Source organism: Bubalus kerabau, chromosome 8, assembly GCF_029407905.1.
Source record: "Bubalus kerabau isolate K-KA32 ecotype Philippines breed swamp buffalo chromosome 8, PCC_UOA_SB_1v2, whole genome shotgun sequence".
Classification (NCBI taxonomy): domain Eukaryota; kingdom Metazoa; phylum Chordata; class Mammalia; order Artiodactyla; family Bovidae; genus Bubalus; species Bubalus kerabau.
Window position 1 is genome coordinate 26,302,916 of NC_073631.1, and position 16,375 is coordinate 26,319,290.

At 39.1% G+C, this 16,375-nt stretch overlaps 1 protein-coding gene across 8 annotated transcripts in view; it reads right to left on the reverse strand.

The window, feature by feature from the left end:
• Positions 1-16,375, reverse strand: part of DGKB (diacylglycerol kinase beta) — a 1,145,939-nt gene that overhangs the window by 1,044,018 nt on the left and 85,546 nt on the right. Inside the window, exon 7 of one of the 8 annotated variants that reach the window (XM_055589891.1) lies at positions 10,342-10,467. The exons of the other annotated variants lie outside the window; for them this stretch is intronic. The gene's annotated coding sequence lies outside the window, so the exon portion shown is untranslated. The remainder of the gene's footprint in view (positions 1-10,341; positions 10,468-16,375) is intronic. 8 annotated transcript variants of the gene reach the window in all.

Here is a 16,375-nt window from a genome sequence, read left to right on the forward strand (position 1 = left end):
ATAATTATAATAATTTGCTTATTCCTTGAGTAAACTGAATTTGACATAAGAAATGATTTGCTTGAAATGTTGACACTTAGGCATTAGTTGGTAGCATTGCTGATCCCACTGTCAACAATATGCTGGTTTACTAAAAATGAATATATATGAACCTTAAACTATTTGGTAAAAAACTACTTAGTATACTAATGGTCCCCTTTAGGCAAAGAGTCTGATAATTCATTCAGATAATGGAGAGTCAATGTTGAAAAAGCTATTTATTCAGATATCGGTAAAAAGAGTATGTTTGTTCTTAAATATATCAAGAGATAAAATCAGCTTTTTAGAGAAAATAAATAGGGAAGGATAGAATACATTCAAATAAATTTTTTAGAACTCTTCTTTTAATTGAACTTTTATTACCATCTTAATATTTGGCAAAAGATACCACAATCCACAGAGTGGAAAAAATATTTGCAGTATATATACTCTAACAAAAAACATATTTAAAATAAACTTATTATAGGAGAAAGATAAAAATCTAACAGAAGAATGTACAAAAGACTTGAACAGATATTTGCAAAAGATACTAGATATTTAAAAGCCAATAAATATTTGAAAAGGTATTCCTTATTGTTATCTATAAATTTTTAGGTTGACTAAAATGGAATATCCTTACAAAAAGATACTACACAGTAACAGGAATGAATGATTTGCAACTAAAGGCAAAAGCATGGATAAATTTCACAAGTAAAATGTTGAAACAAAGAAGTCAGAAACAGAAGGGCACATAATGTATGATTCCATTAATAGCAAAAAGAAGCAGAACTAATCTAAGCTCTTAAGTCAGGACAGCAGTTACCTTTATCATTAGGGTTATTAAGTGAAATGGGGTACTCAAGAAAGATTTTTGGTATCTTAATAATGCCCTACCTCTCAATCTGGGGCGCAGTTCCATTACTGTGTTCAGCCTGGTGAAGACTCATTGACTTTGACCCTTGAGATACGGTCTTTGCTTGACAAAATTTCAAAAATGAAAGTTTATCTCCTGAACACTTCCATGAGAAGAAAGAAAGATATGATATTGTGGAGGAAATTATATTTATGAAAAATAATATATACAATAAAAAATGAAACTATTCACCTATAACTCTTACTGTTTTAAAGATATATGTATGACAAGCTTCTTTGAACCATAAGTTTCTTTCCAAATAATTACCCTTCATAATTAAAACAAAAAATGAGTTTTATTATACCTGTATTTGATTTTAGTTTAAAAATATATCAATATATAATATAGCAATGTATCTACGTAAAAAAAGTGAAGGATTCACTATGATTGGCCCCTATTATATCCCCTTCTGGGCTTCCCTGGAGGCTTAGATGTTAAAGAATCTGCCTACAATGCAGGAGACCTGGGTCCAATCCCTGGGTCAGGAAGATCCCCTGGAGGAGGAAATAGCAACCCACTCCAGTATTCCTGCCTGGAAAATTCCATAAACAGAGGAGCCTGGTGGGCTACAGCTCATGGGGTTGCAAAGAGTGGACAGGACTGAGCAACTAACACAGACAGACACAGACATATCCCCTTCAGTTCACTTATATGGCCTCTGGTTAAAACCATATGGATTACAGTAGATGATGATGTAAAGGGCTATAGTGTTATCAATATGGTAATCTTAAATAAAACTGCCATGTCTCATATGGAATGATTCATTTTCGCACATTCTTTGGCACTTATTCTGTAGAAATTGATTTGACAAAAATTCTCCTCTTCAAAGCTTCCACAAGCCTCTTATCCTTATCCATCAGAGGGCAGACAGAACAAAAACCACAATTACAGAAAACTAACCAAACTAATTACTTGGATCACAGCCTTGTCTAACTCAATGAAACTATGAGCCATGCTGTGTAGGGCCATCCAAGACACATGAGACATGGTGGAGAGTTCTGACAAAACATGGTCCACTGGAGAAAGGAATGGCAAACCACTTCAGTATTCTTGCCTTAAGAACCCCATGAACAGTATGAAAAGGTAAAAAGATATGACATTGAAAGATGAACTACCCAGGTTAGTAAGTGCCCAATATGCTACTGGTGAAGAGTGGAGAAATAGCTCCAGAAAGAATGAAGAGGCTGAGCCAAAGCAAAAATGAAGCCCAGTGGTGGATGTGACTGGTGATGGAAGTAAAGTCCAATGCCATAAAGAACAATATTGCATAGGAACCTGGAATGTTGCATCCACGAATCAAGGTAAGTTGGAAGTGGTCAAATAGGAGATGGTAAGAGTGAACAGTGACATTTTAGGAATAAGTGAACTGAAATGGACCAGAATGGGCAAATTTAATTCAGATGACCATTATATCTACTACTTTGGGCAAGAATCCCTTATAAGAAATGGAGACGCCGTCATAGTCAACAGAAGAGTCCAAAATGCAATCTCAAAAATGACAGAATTATCTCTGTTCATTTCCAAGGCAAACCATTTAACATCATAGTAATCCAAGTCTATGACCCAACCACTAATGCTGAAAAAGGTGAAGTTGAACACTTCTATGAAGACCTACCCAAGACCTTCTAGACCTAACACCAATAAAAGATGTCCTTTTCGTCATAGGGGACTGGAATGCAAAAGTAGGAAGTCAAGAGATACCTGGAGTAGAAGGAAAGTTTGGCCTTGTAGTACAAAATGAAGCAGGGCAAAGGCTAATAGAGTTTTGCCAAGAGAACACAATGGTCATAGCAAACAGCTTTATCTAACAACATAAGAGATGACTCTACACATGGACAACAACAGATGGTCAAAACAGAAATCAGATTGATTATATTCATTGCAGTCAAAGATGGAGAAGCTCTATACAGTCAGCAAAAATAAGACCAGGAGCTGACTGTGGTTCATATTATGAACTCCTTGTTGCAAAATTCAGACTTAAATTGAAGAAAGTAGGGAAACCATTAGGCCTTTCAGGTATGACCTAAATCAAATCCCTTTCATTATACAGTGGAAATGACAAATAGATTCAAGGGATTAGAACTGATAGATAAAGTGCCTGAAGATCTATGGACAGAACCTCATAACATTGTACAGGAGGCCGTGATCAAAACCATCGCCAAGAAGAAGAAGTGCAAAAAGGCCAAATGGTTGTCTGAGGAAGCCTTACAAATAGCTACAAAAAGAAGAGAAGCAAAAGGCAAAGGAGAAAAGAAAAGATATATCCATTTGATGCAGAGTTCTAAAGAACAGTGAGCAGAGATAAGAAAATCTTCCTAAGTGATCAAAGCAAATAGAGGAAAACAATACAGTGGGAAAGACTAGAGATCTCTTCAAGAAAATTAGAGATACCAAGGGAACATTTCATGCAAAGATGGATATAATAAAGGACAGAAACTGTATGGACCTAAGAGAAGCAGAAGAGGTGGCAAATACACAGAAGAACTATACAAAAAAGATCTTAATGACCCAGATAACCACAATGGTGTGATCACTCACCTAGAGCCAGAGATGGAGTACAAAGTCAAGTGGGCCTTACGAAGCATCACCATGAACAAAGTTAGTGGAGGTGACAGAATTCCAGCTGAGCTATTTCTATTCCTAAAAGATGATGCTGTGAAAGTGCGGTACTCAATATGCCAGTAAATTTGGAAAACTCAGCAGTGGCCACAGAACTGGAAAAGGTCTGTTTTCAGTCCAATCCCAAAGAAAGGCAATGACAAAGAATGTTCAAACTACAGCACAATTGCACTCTTTTCACACACTAGCAAAGTAATGTTCAAGATTCTCCAAGCTAGACTTCAATAGTACATGAACAGAGAACTTCCAGGTGTTCAACCTGGATTTAGAAAAGGCAGAGGAACTGGAGATCAAATTGCCAAGGTCTGTTGGATCATATAAAAAGCAAAAGAACTCCAGAAAAACATTTGCTTCTGCTTCACTGACTATGGTAAAGGCTTTGACTGTGTGGATCACAACAAACTGTGGAAAATTCTTAAAGAGATGGGAATACCAGCCCACCTTATCTGCCTCCTGAGAAATCTGTATGCAGGTCAAGAAGCAAGTGTTAGAACCGGATATGGAACAATGGACTAGTTCCAAATTGGGAAAAGAATATACAAGGCTATATATTGTCACCTTGCTTATTTAACTTATATGTAGAGTATATCATGCAAAATCCTGAACTGGATGAAGCACAAGCCAGAATCAAGATTGCTAGGAGAAATATCAATAACCTCAGATATACAGATGGCACCACCCTTATGGTAGAAAGCGAAGTGGAACTAAAGAGCCTCTTGATGAAAGTAAAAGAGGAGACTGAAAAAGCTGGCTTAAAACTCAACATTCAAAAAACTAAGATCATGGCATCCGGCCCTATCACTTTATGGCAAATAGATGGGGAAACAATGGAAATAGTGACACACTTTACTTTCTTGGGTTCCAAAATTACTGCAGATGGTGACTACAGTCATGAAATTAAAAGACGCTTGCTCCTTGGAAGAAAAACTGTGACAAATCTAGACAGCATATTAAAAAGCAGAGACATTACTTTGCCGACAAAGGTCCATCTAGTCAAAGCTATGGTTTTTCCTGTAGTCATTTATGGGTGTCAGACTTGCACCAAAGTGAAAGCTGAGCACCAAGACTTGATGTTTTTGAACTGTGGTGTTGGAGGAGACTCTTGAAAGTCCATTGGACTGCAAGGAGATCAATCCAGTCAATCCTAAAGGAAATCAGTCCTGAATACTCATCGGAAGGACCGATGCTAAAGCTGAAGCTCCAATACTTTGGCCACTTGATGCTAAGAACTGACTCACTGGAAAAGACCCTGAAGCTGGGGAAAGACTGAAGGCAGGAGGAGAACGGGATGACAGAGATGAGATGGTTGGATGGATGACTCAGTGTGCATAAGTTTGAACCATTTCCGGGTGTTGGTGATGGACAGGGAAGCCTGGCGTGCTGCAGTCTATGTGGTCGCAAAGAGTTGAACATGACTGAGTGACTAAACTGAACTTTCTTCTTGAGCTCCATGATAGGGAGCCCAAAAGCAGCTTCCTTTTATATGTTAAAGCCAACAGTGCAACTTCAATGTAGAACTCAGATGAATTCTCTTCTTCTATCACAATATACACACACAGGCTTTGATTTTCTTTGATACGCCATACAAAATTACACATGATGTTCTTATATGTGGTCTACAGAACATCATAGACAATCTACTGTATTGGAGCAGGACCCTATGGGGCCATCCTGGGACAGGCCTTCTCCCATAATCTGCTTTAGCTCCTCTTTGAAGTACTTAGACAACAGTATTTGATGCAAATCTCCTGAGCTGTTTTGCAGACGTGAAAACCCCCTACCAAAAGGAATATGTTAACTACCTGATGGGTGAGCACAAAGCCCCAGGCTTCCTAGAGCCTAAGGACTGATAATCTTAACCCCTGTGACACCACCCTGTTCCCTCATCATCAGTCAACCAGAGAAATGTGCACAATCTGATCATGCACCCGTGACCTCTTTCTCCCTCACCTGGCTATTAAAAAATGCTTTACCAAAACCCATGGGAGAATTCAAGGGTTTTTAGAGCAGGAGCCACCTCAGCTCCTTGTATGGCCTTGAAATAAACTTTTCTCCACTCCACACTCCGATGTTTTGGGCTTGGTTGGCCTCACTGTGTTGTCTGGCACACGACTTGTGTTAACAAAACCGTTGACCTCAGACTGAGACTTGAACCCATGTGCTGGGACTCAAATCCAGCCAATACGCAGGTTGAGACTCAAACCCACATGACCAGGACTTGAACCCAGCCAAGACCCATGGTGCCTGGTTTCAGGACCTAATGGACCTCAGGTTCTTGATGTCTCATCACAGAAGGTACTCAGTGACAGATAAAGTGGATTTATTCAGATTCAAAGAAAAGCACACCCCACAGACAGAGTGTGGACCATTGCAGAGGGCCAGTCTGACAACGTCAAAATGTGGCATGGTTAACTTTTATGGGCTGGGTAATTTCAGGCTAATGAGTGGGAGGATTATTCCTATTACTTTGTCTAAGGGGTGGAGATTTCCAAGAGTTGGGCCACTGCCAATTTTTGGTCTTTTGATGGTGTCTTGGAACTATCATGGGCTTCCCTTGTGGCTCAGCTGGTAAAGAATCTGCCTATAATATGGGAGACCTGGGTTCAATCCCTGGGTTGGGAAGATCCCCTGGAGAAGGGAAAGGCTACCCATTCCAGTATTCTGGCCTGGAGAATTCCATGGATTGTATAGTCCATGGGATCACAAAGAGTCAGACACAACTGACTGACTTTCACTCACTGAAACTGTCATGGTGCTTCTGGGTGTGTCATATACCTTGCTGATGGAGGATCAAGACAAGTTGACTTGTCTTCCATCTTGGACTCACTTGATTCTAATCAGTTTATGTTGTGTTACTGGGCTATACTATTCTTTCAAAAGTTGAGCCCTGCTCAATGTTTTGTTGTTGTTGTTGCTGTCTGACTCCTTATGACCCCATGGACTGCAGCATGCCTGGCTTCCCTGTCCATCACCATCTCCCAGAGCTTGCTCAAACTCATGTTCATTGAGTCAGTGATGCCATCCATCCATCTCATCCTCTGTTGTCCCCTTCTCCTGCCTTCAATCTTTCCCAGCATCAGGATCTTTTCCAAAGAGTCGGCTCTTCACATCAAGTGGCCAAAGTACTGGAGCTTCAGTTTGGGCACCAGTCTTTCTAATGAATATTCAGGGTTGATTTCCTTTAGGATTGACTGGTTTGATCTTCTTGCAGTCCAAGGGATTCTCAAGAGTCTTCTCCAACACCATAGTTGGAAAGCATCAATTCTTCAGCGCTCAGCCTTCTTCATGACTACTGGAAAAAAAACATAGCTTAATACTACTAGAAGTAACACCACATTGATCCTGATGAGCAAAATGTTACATGTATCCTAGATCACCTAGTAATTCATTATCAGAATATAAAAGAGATTTCATGCAGCTGTCCTGCAACAGCTTTTGAGATCCAAATGTGTGTATCTCTTCCCAAGTATGGATTCTGAAATGCACTTTGATAATTTGAAATAAGCCATGGTGATGATGCTGAGTAGGGCCCTGTGGGACTCCTGGGCATAGAGGCCTTTTTGTTCCCCATCCTTGCAGGCAACACTCTAGCCTCCATGACCTTCTCTGAGTTCCAAAGGGCAGAACAGTCACTAATCAAAGGAGAAGCGGCAAGGAAACCATCTAAGGCAAGGTAAAGTGACCAGAGAAGCACATCAAGATTAGGAGACAACCTAAGACCCTGAACACACCATAAGCTTGTCAGCAACCCCACCCTTTCAAAATTTTGCAGAAAAGAAATGAAGATTATGACTGCTTTGATCCTTATCACATACCTCAGCTAGGGGAAGCAGACTGACCGAAACCGCCCACCCTGGTCAGGCACCATAGTAACCATCTGCATGAGTTATTTTAGGACAGGAGGTCCTAGTGGCAGAGCAATTCTCCCAGGCTCCCTTATGCTACTGCTCCAGGGTGCTCCTTACCAATAAAACCTCTTCCTTTGTCAGCATGTAGGGCTGACATGCTTGGAAATGAATTGTCCAAGTGTTAGACAAGAGCCCACTCTCAGGCCCTGAAGGGGTCCCTCTTCCTGCAACACTCCTGCCTGACTCTATAACCTCTCCCTATTCCCCAGGAAGGAGGGCACAGTTTTTGAGGTGCTAGCACCCTTTGCCTGGCAAATTAATGAAGCCAATCTTTCCTTCTCCTCCATAACTCTCTGTATTTCAGTTTGGCATTGGTGCACAGAGAGCCAAATTTTGGCAATAGTGGAAGTAGTTCTATGAAAGAATTTACATATCTAAAAAAGAGTACTTTTTTTTTTCTTTGCTAGAGAGCTGTTAAACATTTCAGTTCAGTTCAGTTCAGCCACTCAGTCGTGTCTGACTCTTTGTGACCCCAAGGACTGCCACATGCCAGGCCTGCCTGCTCATCACCAACTCCCAGAATTTACTCGTTGAGTTGGTGATGTCATCCAGCCATTTCATCCTCTGTTGTCCCTTTCTCCTCCCATCCTCAATCTTTCCCAGCATCAGGGTCTTTTCCAATGAGTCAGTTCTTCACATCAGGTGGCCAAAGTATTGGAGATTCAACTTCAGCATCAGTCCTCCCAATGAATATGCAGGACTGATCTCCTTCAGAATGGACTGGTTGGATCTGCTTGCAGTCCAAGGGACTCTCAAGAGCCTTCTCCAACACCACAGTTCAAAAGCATCAATTCTTCAGTGCTCAACTTTCTTTATAGTCCAACTCTCTCATCCATTCATGACTACTGGAAAAACCATAGCTTTGACTAGACAGACCTTTGTTGGCAAGGTAATGTCTCTGCTTTTTAATATGCTGTCTAGGTTGGTCATAACTTTCCTTCCAAGGAGTAAGCGTCTTTTAATTTCATGGCTGAAGTCAATGTCTGCAGTGATTTTGGAGCCCCAAAAATAGTCTGTCACTGTTTCCACTGTTTCCCCATCTATTTGCCATGAAGTGGTGGGACCAGATTCCATGAGCTTAGTTTTCTGAGAGTTGAGTTTTAAGGCAATTTTTTCACTCTCCTCTTTCACTTTCATTAAGAGACTCTTTAGTTCTTTGCTTTCTGCGATAAGGGTGGTGTCATCTACATATCTGAGGTTATTGATATTTCTCCCGACAATCTTGATTCCAGCTTGTGCTTCATCCAGTCCAGCGTTTCTCATGATGTACTCTGCATAGAAGTTAAATAAGCAGGGTGACAATATACAGCCTTGACGTACTCCTTTTCCTATTTGGAACCAGTCTGTTGTTCCATGTCCAGTTCTAACTGTTAAACATTTACCAACACACTACTGGAGAAACTCTATAGATATTGAGGGGTCTGGATGACAACTGTCTGTGATGTTCTTGGATATTTAAGATAAAAAGAAAGATTTTACATTGTATTGTACTTCCTGACACTAACAACTAAGACAACAGCTTTAGGTCTTTTGAGATTTCAGAAGTAGCATACAATATACTTGATAATAATATCCCAACTCATTTATTATTATCAGTTGTGAATAGTTGCTAGCTGTGAGTGGATCCCAGTGGAAAGGGATCTGAAGCAAGTTCAAAACTGCCATCCATAATCTACATGTTACTGTGTTACTAAGTCATGAAAACATGGGTTATTTCAGAAAATCATCATGCAGTGGAGATCATCTAATCAGGACAGAACTAACGATATTCTAAAAAACATAAGAAAATTACATGAACAGGCAGTTTCACAAACAGACACGTCCATTACCTCAGCCAAACAGGATACAAATACTATCTTTCAGAAAAGTATGGAAAGTATGGAAAGGGTAATTTAACTTATTTGCATATCTATTATTCTGAAGAAGGGAATGGCAACCCACTCCAGTATTCTTGCCTGGAGAATGCCCATGGGCAGAGGAGCCTGGTGGGCTATAGTCCATGGGGTTGCAAAGAGTCAGACACAACTGAAACACTAACACTACGGTATCTATCATATCACTCCCCCACACCTGCCCCCACCCCCAATACTGGTCAAAGTCGAATTTCATGACAAGAGGAGCTAATATCCCTGATTTCAGGTGTATTACCTGGTCGTTCTCCAGCAATTGCAGATGTCAATTTCTGGAGGAGGGAATAGCAAACCACTCCAGTATTCTTGCCTTGAGAACCCCATGAACAGTATGGAAAGGCAAAAAGATAAGACATTGGAAGATGAGCCTCCTAGTTCAGAAGGTATCCAATATGCTACTGAGGAAGAGTGGAGAAATAGCTCCAGAAAGAATGAAGAGGCTGGCTGAGCCAACATGGAAACAACACCCTGTTGTGGATGTGTCTGGTGGTGAAACTAAAGTCCAATGCTGTAAACAACAATATTGCACAGGAACTTGGAATGTTAGGTCCCTGAATCAAGGAAAATTGGACATGGTCAAGCAGGAGATAGCAGGATTAAACATCAACATCTTAGAAAATCAGTGAACTAAAATGAATGGAAATGGGCAAATTTAATTCAGATGACCATTATATCTACTACTGTGGGCAAGAATCCCTTAGATGAAGTGCAGCAGCCCTTGTAGTCAACAGAAGAGTCTGAAATGCAGTACTTGAGTACAATCTCAAAAATGACAGAATGATCTTGGTTCATTTCCAAGGTAAACCATTCAATATCACAGTAATCCAAGTTTATGCCCCCAACCACTGATGCCGTGGAAGCTGAAGTTGACCTGTTCTACGAAGACCTTCAAGACCTTCTAGAAGTAACACCAAAAAAGATGTCTATTTCATCATATGGGATTGGAATGCAAAAGTAGGAAGTCGAGAGATACCTGGAGTAACAGGCAAGTTTGACTTTGGAGTACATCTGTAAGTAGTGGGAGAATAATGAGACTTTGGACTTCAGTCGCAAATGGGTGGAAGACCAAGGGCACATGGATTAGTTGTCCTGGTAGCATCTGCTGGAGCAAGGGAACAGACCAGGAGGCAGGTAAGGATAAAGGGATCTGACATCCACCATGACTGAGATATGCCCAGCGTACATACATTTACAAAAACTGATAGTCTCACACAAAATTTAAACATATAGCTAAATTTTGCTTACTTGAAACAAAATACTACTGTCAAATACTTATATCAAGTACTTTTCTAAGTGATTTACATATATTAAGTAATTTACTCTGCATCAAACCTGTGTCATAGACAATGTTGACTTAGAAGCTTAAAAGAAAAGAATCTACATAAGAAAATCATGAAAAATAAAGAGGTGAATTATAATTTTCAAGCAAAGTAGCATGCACGGCAGAAAACAATAAATGTGGAAAGAAGTCACACTATAATATAAGCAAGTATGTATATTGTAAAGGCATAAGGATTAAAAACATATGCCAGCAATGGAGCAATAATATTATATGCCTAGTGAAAATGAGCCCAAATTCAGTCTCTATATGTCTAAACAGTAAAAATCAAGTAGCAACAAATCAAAATGAAAAATTATATTCAATACAAATAACACCCTTATATAGTCTGATGACAGAGAATGCTAAGGCTTTAATACAGAAGGAGAAAAGTAATTCACCACAGAGCACCATATGATCTTTCACACTATCATGTCATTTCCTTCTCATGGACAGGTTTATGGGAATGAAAACAGATGATGGAAAACCATACCGAAGACAGAAGAAAAAGCCTAAGCTATGCGTGTTATAATTGCTTTCTAAAAGGAATTTTTAAGTCTTTCCTTACTGCTAGTGCTTTCAAATGATTTATAGAGCAATGAGATTATCTAGTTTGAAGGACTGGTAGAATTCCTTTGTGAAACCATTTGAGCCTGGCACTTACATGATAGTTACTTAATCATTTTCTTGATTAGGGAACTGCCCTGTTGAAGCTGTCTAACTCGACTAGGGTTACTTTTGTTAATGTGTATTTCCCTAAGAAATTATCCATTTCATTGAGGTCTTCAAATTTATTTTAATTGAAAACATACAAACTTATTTAAATTTAAATTTCTTATGTTTCAGTAGTCATCTCTACTTATTATTTCTTATTTTGAATGTTTATGCCTTCTTCTGCTTTTTTTTCATCAATTGAACAGCTAATGGTAGGTTTGTTTTAATACCATATATTCATCATGAATGAAAAATTTACTGTATTTGCCTTATGACAATTTTTTGCTGCTTTAATCTAGAAATTCATGAATACCTATCAGGAAATCTATGAATATGTTTCACTGCCTAATGGTTCAAAGGAGGAAAAAATATGAATTAAAAAAATCTCAAATTTTATAAAATAAATCACCATCCATTTGTGATTTTAAAACAAATAAAACTCTAGTAAAATATCAATAGAAGAGATATTTCTATTAACTGAAAAATACTACAATATATTAATATTAGGCAATATAACTATTTTCATTTACCTGAAAATGTTAGCTAATATTCTGCTGACTCAGACGATAAAGAATCTGCCTGCCAATGCAGGAGACACGGGTTCAATCCCTGGGTTGGGAGATCCCCTGAAATAGGAAGTGGCAACCCACTTCAGTATTTATACCTGGAGAATCCCATGGACATGGGAGCATAGTGGGCTACAGTCCATGGGATTGCAAAGAGGTGGACACAACTCAGCAACTAACACTTTCACTTTCAGGACTGCTTTTATTTACCTGAAAATGTTAGCTAATATTAAAAGTGAGTGAAAGTCGTTCAGTCCTGTCTGACTTTTTGCTGTAGAGTCCATGAAATTCTCCAGACCAAAATACTGGAGTGGGTAGACTTTCCCTTCTCCAGCAGATCTTCCAGACCCAGGAATTGAACCAGGGTCTCCTGAAATGCAGGCAGATTCTTTACCAACTGAGCTATGAGGGAAGCCCTTAGCTAATATAGATTAGAGAAAAATAAGAGCTAAAATATTTAATCAATGGCAAAATTATTAAAGTCTCACAAAGCAAATCAGTGATTCTAAAAATTTTGTGCAACAGTCTCCCTTCCTGGGGGAAAACTGTCATATAATTGTCAAAGTTAAAAAAAATTTTGCAAGAAATATATTTTATACCTTTAAAATTCAGTTATTATCTACATATAATATACAGACAATATTACGAAGACATATTTCTCCTTTTTTTTAATAAAAAAAAAGGAGATTATCATGTCAGAAAAAAAAGGAAATTAATACAAGCTATCAGTCAGTTCAGTTGTTCAGTCGTGTACGACTCTTTGCGACTCCATGAACTGCAGCACGCCAGGCCTCCCTGTCCATCACCAGCTCCCAGAGTTGACTCAAACTCACGTCCATCAAGTCGGTGATGCCATCCAGCCATCTCATCCTCTGTCATCCCCTTCTCCTCCTGCCCTCAATCCCTTATAGCATCAGAGTCTTTTCTAATGAGTCAACTCTTCACATAAGGTGGCCAAAGTACTGGAGTTTCAGCTTCAGCATCATTCCTTCCAAAAAACACCCAGGACTGGTCTCCTTTAGGATGGACTGGTTGGATCTCCTTGCAGTCCAAGGGACTCTCAAGAGTCTTCTCCAACACCACAGTTCAAAAGCATCAATTCTTCGGTGCTCAGCTTTCTTCACAGTCCAACTCTCACATCCATACATGACTACTGGAAAAACCATAGCCTTGACTAGATGGACCTTTGTTGGCAAAGTAATGTCTCTGCTTTTGAATATGCTATCTAGGTTGGTCATAACTTTCCTCCCAAGGAGTAAGCGTCTTTTAATTTCATGGCTGCAGTCACCATCTGCAGTGATTTTAGAGCCCAAAAAAATAAAGTCTGACACTGTTTCCACTGTTTCCCCATCTATTTCCCATGAATTGATGGGACCAGATGCCATGATCTTCATTTTCTGAATGGTGAGCTTTAAGCCAACTTTTTCACTCTCCTTTTTCACTTTCATCAAGAGGGTTTTTAGTTCCTCTTCACTTTCTGCCATAAGGGTGGTGTCATCTGCATATCTGAGGTGATTGATATTTCTCCCGGCAATCTTGATTCCAGCTTGTGCTTCTTCCAGCCCAGCATTTCTCATGATGGACTCTTCATATAAGTTAAATAAGCAGGGTGACAATATACAGCCTTGACGTACTCCTTTTCCTATTTGGAACCAGTCTGTTGTTCCATGTCCAGTTCTAATTGTTGCTTCCTAACCTGTATATAGGTTTCTCAAGAGGCAGGTCAGGTGGTCTGGTATTCCCATCTCTTTCAGAATTTCCCACAGTTTATTGTGATCCACACAGTCAAAGGCTTTGGCATGGTCAATAAAGCAGAAATAGATGTTTTTCTGGAACTCTCTTGCTTTTTTGATGATCCAGCAGATGTTGGCAAATTTGATCTCTGGTTCCTCTGCCTTTTCTAAATCCAGCTTGAACATCAGGAAGTTCACAGTTCACGTATTATTGAAGCCTGGCTTGGAGAATTTTGAGCATTACTAGCATGTGAGATGAGTGCAATTGTGCAGTAGTTTGAGCATTCTTTGGCATTGCCTTTCTTTGGGATTGTAATGAAAATGGACCTTTTCCAGTCCTGTGGCCACTGCTGAGTTTTCCAAATTTGCTGGCATATTGAGTGAAGCACTTTCACAGCATCATCTTTTAGGAATGAAATAGTTCAAATGAAATAGCTCAACTGTAATCCCATCACGTCCACTAGCTTTGTTTGTAGAGATGCTTTCTAAGGTCCACTTGACTTCACATTCCAGAATGTCTGGCTCTAGGTGAGTGATCACACCATCGTGATTATCTTGGTCATGAAGATCTTTTTTGTACAGTTCTTCTGTGTATTCTTGCCAGCTCTTCTTAATATCTTCCGCTTCTGTTAGGTCCATACCATTTCTGTCCTTTATCGAGCCCATCTTTGCATGAAATGTTCCCTTGATAGCTCTAATTTTCTTGAAGAGATCTCTATTCTTTCCCATTCTGTTGTTTTTCTCTATTTCTTTGCACTGATCACTGAGGAAGGCTTTCTTATCTCTCCTTGCTATTCTTTGGAACTCTGCATTCAAATGGGTATATCTTTCCTTTTCTCCTTTGCTTTTCGCTCCCCTTCTTTTAATAGCTATTTGTAAGGCCTCCCCAGACAGTCATTGTGCCTTTTTGCATTTCTTTTCCATGGGGATGGTCTTGATCCCTGTCTCCTGTACAATGTCACAAACCTCCCTCCATAGTTCCTCAGGCACTCTGTCTATCAGATCTAGGACCTTAAATCTATTTCTCACTTCCACTGTATAATCATAAGGGATTTGATTGAAGTCATACCTGAACAGTCTACTGGTTTTCCCTACTTTCTTCAATTTAAGTCTGAATTTGGCAATAAGGAGTTCATGATCTGAGCCACAGTCAGCTCCTGGTCTTCTTTTTGCTGACTGTATAGAGCTTCTCCATCTCTGGCTGCAAAGAATATAATCAACCTGATTTCGGTGTTGACCATCTGGTGATGTCCATGTGTAGAGTCTTCTCTTGTGTTGTTGGAAGAGGGTGTTTGCTATGACCAGTGTGTTCTCTGGCAAAACTCTATTAGCCTTTGCCCTGCTTCATTCCATATTCCAAGGCCAAATTTGCCTGTTACCCCAGGTGTTTCTTAACTTCCTCCTACTTTTGCATTCCAGTCCCCTATAATGAAAAGGACATCTTTTGGGGGTGTTAGTTCTAAAAGGTCTTGGAGGTCTTCATAGAACCGCTCAACTTCAGCTTCTTCAGCATTATCGGCTGCGGCATAGGCAATTCAATCAATTCAATTCAATTAAACTGTACTTAAAGTTAAAAAAAAATAACTTGGAAAATTAAGAAATCCTCTATAACTAAGAGCTAGTATGATACTAGAATCTTTCACATTAACATTAGAATATTGCTGTCAATAGTATTAAGTCCTTCATTTGAAACATCTGGTCAAAAAAATTTTTTTTCAAAGAATGTTGTAGCAATGACAAGAAAGAATCTATGTTTTTGTGCTGTTTTGTTTATGCAAATCTATACCTGAATGATTTCATCTAGAAAATCCAAGCAATGATTTGGAAAATTATAAAAATTAAAATTGATGATTTCAGTAAAGTAGATCAAGATCAGGGTTGGTAAACAATTCTCTGCAGACCAAATCAGCCTACTGACCGTATTTGTAAATAAAGTTTTCTTAGAACATAACCATGCCCATTCCTTTAGGTGTCATCTATGACTGCTTTTACAGGCAGAGTTAGAGTACTTGTGCCAGAGACTCTATGGCCTTCCAAAGTCTAAGATATTAATAGTTAGCCCTTTATAGAAACATGTGATAACACTGATGAAGATAAATATTTGATAATCAAAAATTTTAACCAGCAATTAATAGTTCCAGAAAGAGATAACAAAGAAAGATACAGGGAGGGTGATTTCTTGGACCTGAATCCTATGGGTTTTCAGATTATATATAAGGACTGTCTGATTACTCCATAGAAAGAAAAACAGTAAGCCAGTCAAGATCATAATGATACTTCAGACCTATATTCAGATCTTTTTTCCAGAGAAGGAAAAAGGTTACATATAAAATTTGCAGGGTATTTCAACCTACAGTTATTCAGGGTATTTCTAGAAGATCAACCTAGAAAATTAAAAGTCAATGAAATAATTCCAGCCTACTATTTAAAGTCAAGTCATGATTACACATATGAGGTCTTTAAATGCTTTACTCCTGATCTCTTAGAAAATACTCCACCTAAATTAGGAAGTAAATACCAAAATGAAACACATGAGATCCAATAGAGAAGTCAGAGGAAGAAAATTCTCAGGATGATGAAAAAATGGTAATATTCAAAGCCATATGTGCAGTGGGTTTTGTGAATAAACAGGTCAGATGGGAGCAAGGGAAACAGAGAGATCCAGGAAGGACATAT